This window comes from Sinocyclocheilus anshuiensis, unplaced genomic scaffold, assembly GCF_001515605.1.
Source record: "Sinocyclocheilus anshuiensis isolate Anshui unplaced genomic scaffold, SAMN03320099.WGS_v1.1 scaffold2181, whole genome shotgun sequence".
In the NCBI taxonomy this organism is placed as follows: Eukaryota; Metazoa; Chordata; class Actinopteri; order Cypriniformes; family Cyprinidae; genus Sinocyclocheilus; species Sinocyclocheilus anshuiensis.
In genome coordinates, this window is record NW_015552262.1 from 113,164 (window position 1) to 121,063 (window position 7,900).

The 7,900-nt window shown below is 36.4% G+C and overlaps 1 pseudogene; it reads left to right on the forward strand.

Annotated features, from left to right (window-relative positions):
• Nucleotides 1-7,900, forward strand: part of LOC107663506 (polymeric immunoglobulin receptor-like) — a 23,956-nt pseudogene that overhangs the window by 2,703 nt on the left and 13,353 nt on the right.

Below are 7,900 nucleotides of genomic sequence, written 5' to 3' on the forward strand. Positions count from 1 at the left end.
GGACGAAGCGGAGTCCAGCCCGGGGTCGTCACATGTGGTTGCCGCAAGCCCGCCGGACGCTCCTTCGTCGAATCCGCCGGCTGCGCCGTTCTCAAGGCCACCCGCCTCCACTCACTCTAGCCCGCTGTGTGTTTCATTGTGAAAGCTAAATTACTTTGTTTGGTCTTCCAAAAGAGGACACGACTAGAAATCAGTGGTTAAGTTGTATTTACAACACTGTTCCTCCTGGTAGAGTAGACTACAATTCCGGCTGTTCTGACTCACAGACTGTAAGTATGTTTTTTATATTTAAAGAATTTGCCACTGACGTTCAAACCAGAGTTTTGAGCTGTGTAGAGTAGCGCTTGTTGTTTGTCATTTCTCCGATCACAAATGCAGACATGGTTTTATGTTTACGTAAAAAACGTAAAAAGACGTAAAAAGACAGTATAAGTCATTATAATCCATAATTATGTCCCCACTGGATGCAACAAATGCCTTGTTTATAATGGGTTTTAATGATTTTGTCTCATCGCTCCGGCCGGACAGGGCATCACAGTATGGTAAGGGGCGTAACATTTCTGTCACATGCTTGAGGTAAACCTTAAACCGCATAAACACATTTCATTACACCAAATACACAAAATAATGTTATTTTTAGCAGCATCATATGACCCCTTTAAGGATGATTCGAGAAATGTACTGAAGGGACTGAGAAAAACTATAATGCAAAAACTGTAATGCACCGCCTAAGTTTGTTATGGTTTGGATTAATCTGATCACTGATTGTAGAATAAAGTAGTGGTTTTGCAGTAGCAGTGTAGGAGATGCTGTTTGAAGTCAGGATTGCATACTGGCAAAAGGAAATAGTAAGAGTATCATGCTATTTAGACTTTAGCCGCTAGAATCATTTAGTAGGCTGCAAACATCAGCATAAGAATGTACATTTTTAGTCATATTGTTCGATTCCAGAATTGTTTTAAAACAGAACTGTTTTTGAATAGTTAACACTTTACAATAAGAAGAAAACTTACATATTTGCATTTCATAAACAATAATAAGCAAATTTACTACAAAATCTTATAGTCTTTTGATGGCTCCTGATGTGTCTGTGGTGAGCAGCAGTTTATCTGGACATGAAGGTGGTGATATCAGTGTTCGGTGTTTCTATAGTTCTGGATATCAGGATAAACTCAAACAGTGGTGCAGATATAAAGATCAGAGCTGTTACACAGTGGGGAGGACTAACACATCCCAGAATTCATCAGTCCAGATCAGTGATGATGGGAGAAGATCCTTCACTGTGCTGATGACTGGACTGAGACTTACTGATTCTGGCTGGTACTTCTGTTCTGTAGGAGATCGGCAGGTTCCTGTACAACTCACAGTCACTGAAGCCAAAAGAGGTAAGATCACAAACCAGTTCAGCCATAAAAATTATGCCACTCTCAATGCACTAAAACTAACCTAATTTCTTTCACTCTTTCAAGCATTTACAACTGCTCCTGTAGCTATACCATCTCACTCTGAGACAGATATGTACGTGTGAACATTCTTGACCATTTAAAAAAATCAATCACATCCAAATATTTTTCTAGCCACAATATTTTAACGTGACCCCTAGACAGCCAAGGGTTGTAAAAAGGCCAAAACTTTGATTTTATATGCTGTGAATCTGTATAGTGATAGATTGTTGAAAAACTTCAATTTAAGGCCTTTTAAAATTGATGTGATCGCCATTCAAATAATCTGGCTGCAACAAACAGTATTAATGTCTATATATGAGTGAATGACTGAATTTGTTTTTAAGCTAAAATAATTTAGCTCCATTATGTAGTTCCAAACATATATTATATTATATTATATTATATTATATTATATTATATTATAAGAAGTAGTAGTATTTGTTTATTTTTATTTTTATTGTTATTTTTTACTTTTTGTTTTGCAGGCACACGACACAGCCATCAACCAACATGAATCCCACAAGTATGAATAAAATAATAAACAGTAAGGAACAGCTAAAAGGAATTATTTGAAATATTTAGATAAAAGTCAAAATTATGACATAAGAAATGTATGTTATGACAAGAGTTCAAATTTTGAGTCATAACTATTAAATACAAAAATTTGATCACAAAAGGATGTTTTCTCTTGTAAATGGGCTTGCATAACAAACAGCTTCTTTCATTAATAATAACATTTTGTTCTAACTAAGAAACTTGTTTCTCCATTTCTGTAGGATGTTTTCTCTTGTAAATGGGCTTGCATAACAAACAGCTTCTTTCATTAATAATAACATTTTGTTCTAACTACGAAACTTGTTTCTCCATTTCTGTTTTTGGCTGGCAGCTATGACGAGTGATTCAAGACCTGTGACAGACGTATAAGTGTGAACGTTATTCAGTCATTCCTAATAACTGTATTACCAAACTGTTTCATGTCACCATAGTAATGTTATTTTAATTGCAGAACTGAAACCCATCCATCTCTAACAGCAGCCTCAGAGACTGTTAATATTGAAATACACAGCACGGACGAGCAAAACAAGTATTTAAGGCATTTCAGTCTGCATTTGCTTGAAACTATATCTCTAAATTGCAAACAAAGCTTTACAAGATTAACTTGCTTTGAATTAAAAGTGAGAATAGTTCTGTGTGATAAATAGAAATGTCTCTCCATCACTTACAGGCATGATGTGATTCTGGTCATGTTTCTTCCAGCAATGCTTCTGCTGTTACTGCTTGTTGCCATAGTAACCTGGAGACTGAGAAAGAAACCAGGTGAGTGTTCTCATACTCCTTGATGACTGAAAATGCATTATAGTGCTTCATTTATGGCTACTTAACAAATAAATCAATAAATGGACATATAAAAAACATATAGATTTGAGTTTAATTACAGTATGTGAGAAGAAAGAGACTATAAAGTGACTCAAGAGGCATCAAACTAGCACAATTATTTAGGAAATCGGGTTTTCAGGGACTAAATCGGTCAGATATAAAGTTTAGCTTTGTGATACAAACACATTTGGCCATTCATAAACCCCTGTCATGTTTAATTGTACAGTTCTGAAAATGAAGTTTCTAAAAGGGGCTTTTCGCAGCAATGACATTTATTTCTTAGTGTAAAGAACATTTTGAAAATCTAAAGAACTTTTTTTCACTATAGAGAACCTTTTGTGGAATTTTGAAGGTTCTAAAGAGTGTACATGTAAAATAGTATGAGATTTAATCTTCATTTCTCACTCTGACAGAGAGAAGTCAAATTAGAGAAAAAACATTTTAACAGCACCAGAAATACAGTAAGTATTTTAGAATTAACATATTGACGCAATTCAGAAGTCTTTGGAAAAGAACACATTCATCCAAAACTCATTAGCTACCAGTACCATCCAAATCTGTGTTTGTGTTTGATGCAGATGCCCTGTGAAAACCAGATGACATCCAACAGTCCAGCAGAAGCTACTGTAAGTCATCAGTCCATATGGTGTGTAACTATGTAGACATTTACTGTGATGCTGATTGCAAATGAACGATCGTCCGTTGTGTTTATTCACAGGCTTCTGAGTGGATGATAGTTCAGTGATTTACAGTTCTGTGGTCACCTTTTGTAAAGCAGTAAGTGTCTCCTCTGAATGTTCTCCATTGAGAGTTTTTGTAAAAGTGATGTGTGTCACAGCAGTTTTGGCTGGGATGTGGCTGTGAATGATCACTATTTTTGCATTTCTGTCATGTAAGGTGTTACACTAAAATGACACACTAAGGGGTGTGATGCAGAAATGAGATTCCCAGTGCTGATCTTGTTCATTCACAGCCTTCTTCATCAGTGAACTCAGAAGCTGAAGTGATCTACAGCTCTGTGAAGAAAACACCCAAGACTGTGAGTTCATAACAAGAGGTGTTACTGCTGCTCCTTCTAAATGAAGTTATGAGAAAGTGAAAGTCAATAACTGTTCATTAATAGTAAATCTACTTTACAGTTTCAGTTTTAAACAGTGTGAAGTTTCAGTGCTTAACGTATGCACCTAAAACATGTAAGTTTGTCAGTATTTTTAAAGTATAAGCTGGTTGGCAATACTGTGAAAACAAAATGAATAATTCAAGCCTTACAGTATGTAGTTATGAAGTACATTTCTGAAGTACATCTGCATATTACAGGTATATTCCAGAATTCATCACCAAGCAACACTTTATAAAGAGTTGAAATATTCTTTAATGTTTCTTCTCATGCTTTAAGTCCAAATTAGGCCTACTTAACTTTTACAGTAAATATAGTTTTGTTAGTTGTCATTTTAATTATTTTATTTTTAATATTAAATTAAATTTTATTTTGATTCATTTTAATTGCACATTGTAAAAAGCAATAAAACTGTCTGCATAAAATAGTTTATATAGCTTATATTGTTTTCTTATATTGTTATCCATCTTTTGTGTGTGTGGCGCTATCTGCTGCAGAATTTTAACCGTGCGATAGAGGCTATTTACACTAATGCTGCTATTTATACTACTTATTTCAAATAGTGGCAATTATCTGCACCTCAGTATTATAGTACATTATAAAACAGTATGCAGTAATAACGTATTGAGTGTAAATTATAATTTTTATTCAAATTATATAATTTTTTATATGTTTTATTATATAATTTTTTGCCCTACCTACACCTATCCTAACCCTACCCGATACTTTATTTTCAACTTTATGATTATTTCCTTCATTTTTATTGAAAATAAATGCCTTTCCGATGTGATATGATATTTGAAAAGGGTGAAAAAAAAGTTTGGTAAAAGGCGAATTCGAACTCGGGTCGATCGCGTCAAAAAGACTACGGAACGCGCTTTACTATCTACACTACTGAAGCTGACAATTGTCTGCAGTCTTTTATAGTGTCGACCATCCCTATCACACGTTTGTGGGTGGAACTAGTGTAAATAGCCTCTGCCAATAAGGTAGAGTATCCTTCGTATCATTTTTGTGTTTCAATAAATTCTTTCAATACATTTAAAAATAACAATTTTTTAAAACACACAATTCATCCAGCTTTTATGATTTCTAAACACGTCCAAGAATAATCTCACATGTGTGATATTGGCATTGTCACTTTTTAAGGCGAGACACCCCAAGTGAATGCAGGTAAAAAAAATTAAAATAATAATAGGCTATATATCACCATATTTCCGTAGTCGATTGATTACATTAAGAATTGTAAGTGGTGGACAGTAACGGAGTAGCTTTACTTCGTTACTGTACTTAAGTACATTTTTGAAGTATCTGTACTTTACTGGAGTCGTTTTATTTTGAGTAACTTTTACTTTTACTTCACTACATTCCAAAGCATAAGATCGTACTTTTTACTTCACTACATTTCATAAAACATCGTTACTCCTTATAATATATCACGTGCTCCGAGACGCAGAAGCGGTGTCTGATTCAAGAACGAACTGATTCTTTTCAATTAACCTTCTAAATCGGTTCGCAAAGCGCACCAAACGATTCATTGACGAATTAGAATGAACCGATTGCAGCTGTTCTCGAGTCGACAACTCACTGATTCAAATGAACCGTTTAGTGCGAATCTCCAGTGAACTGAATTCACAAATAAGAACCGGGAGATCTTGTCTGATGCTGTTAAAAGTAAGTTACTAATGTCGAGTTTTAGGATGAATTATTGTAACTGAAAATCATATTTAGGTCAAAACTGTGCAAACATTTTTGAAATACAAGTTCTTCGGTGAAATCTTTAAATATGCTAATGATGCGTTAATTAAATTTAGAAAAATCTGAACATGAAGTCAGTTGAAAAAACTCGTCTCATTTTCTTGACATAGGAGGTATTTTGGATTTCTCTATTTATCACACCATAAATAAGAAAATAGTCCTACTGTCGATAGCCAGAAAACAATCTTTAATTTCCTTTCCTTTTAATTGTATTTATTTATTAAGGAATAAAATGCTGTATAAAATCAGGCATTTGAACAAACCCTTCTGTAAAAACCTTTAGAATATAGATAGGAATAAAACTGTTAAGTTTGGCGCGGCCATTTATTGAGAGGCTTCCGATCATTCTCTTCAAGTTATTTTTAGATGTACAAATTACAAAACAGCTAGTTATGCATTGCAAACTGGCATTTCTTATCATATTATTTTAATGTATTGTCGTAAATAATAACACAGGTTTGTAGCGCAGATAGTTTTATCGTTTACATTAGCCTATAGCGGCTAATGAATCGAAGTCTCAAAATAAGGTGGATAGGCTACTCGTAATTCTGCTTTCAGGAATTATTTGGATGTTTTGTAGGCTCTGTGGACCTCATCAAAAGCCGTTAAATACAGCTACACCAGCTAGGACTTTTTCTACTGGATAACATCCTGATTAAACTGCCAGATCCAACAAAAAATTACAAGTTCAAGATGCACTGAATCCGGTAAAACGCATTTCATAGCATTGCATAGTTTAATAAAGGAAAACAAACTCGCTACTTAAGGAAAGTTATTTTAGTATAAAATGCGTTTTTTACCTACTAGCCTATTATTTAGGCTAATTCTTAAAGGGGTCATATGATGCTGTTAAAAATAACATTATTTTGTGTATTTGGTGTAATGAAATGTGTTTATGCGGTTTAAGGTTCAAAAACACATTATTTTCCACATACTGTACATTATTGTTTCTCCTCTATGCCCTGCCTTTCTGAAACGCGTCGATTTTTAAAAAGCTCGTCGGTCTGAAAAAGCGAGGTGTGCTCTGATTGGCCAGCTATCCAGTGCGTTGTGATTGGCCGAATTCCTCAAGCATGTGATGGAAATGTTACGTCCCTTACCATATTGTGATGCCTGCGGCAACCACATGTGACGACCCCGGGCTGGACTCCGCTTCGTCCACGGTGAAAGCCGATCCGGCGATCGACAGCGCGAAGTTGAAGTATTTCCTCAGCGACCAGCACGAATTGCATCATATGACCCCTTTAAGACTGAATAGGTCCCGTATTGCACCTGAGCAAACTGAGTGCCAGGCACAGAAACGGTAACAGTTAACAAAGCTTATTGGCCATTTAAAATTATCATAGCATGATGGCAAATATACCGCGGCCCCGCCTTGCAACATCAAGCCCCGCCCCCAGCGTCCCCCAGATAAATTTCCTGCGGCTATGCATGTTTCTTTATCGCTTTAATGTGTCAAAAACTTTAAGCAGCCTTGCCGATATACCGATGTACACGATACAGCAAATATATAATTTATATCAACCATAGACTGAATTCTGACTTTTTTTTTTTGCATTCTTTGCGTGCCTTTATTACGTCCCAATTCTATTTAGAACGTGTTGCCTATTTAAAGGCGTGAAACTCACTCATTTTGTAGATTGAAGTTTCAGAGTAGCTGATAGCCATTATTAGCGAGTGACAAACGGTCTTATCATGGGAAATTTAAGTTCAGGACCGCAAACAGCGATTGATACGGAGTCTGCACACAAGCCCTGTGTGCTACTCAAATACACCTCCAACACGGCACAGAACGTCTCAGGTTACTTATGTAACCATGGTTCCCTGAGTAGGGAACGAGACACTGCGTCCTCTAGGGGTCGCTATGGGGAACGCCTCATCGTGACCCGTGTCTGAAGCATACATTGAAAAAACACCAACAATGTCGCTATGGGGAACGGTATACCCACGCCACCATACTGAGGGGAGTGTATGCCACTAGCATACACTAAGCCACTAGCATACACTAGCGAGCACTAAGTACCAACTCTACCATATTGCCATGCGAGTTGCCCCTGGGACGTTAGACGGCTGTCAGTGACATTATTCCCTACGGCCAATGGCCTAGGCTACATACCCCAAAAACCTTACCTGTTAGGGCCAGACTCCTGGGCCCGGGGTAGAGCTCAAGGCTTGGAATCAGGAATAGATTCCTTTAAGGGAA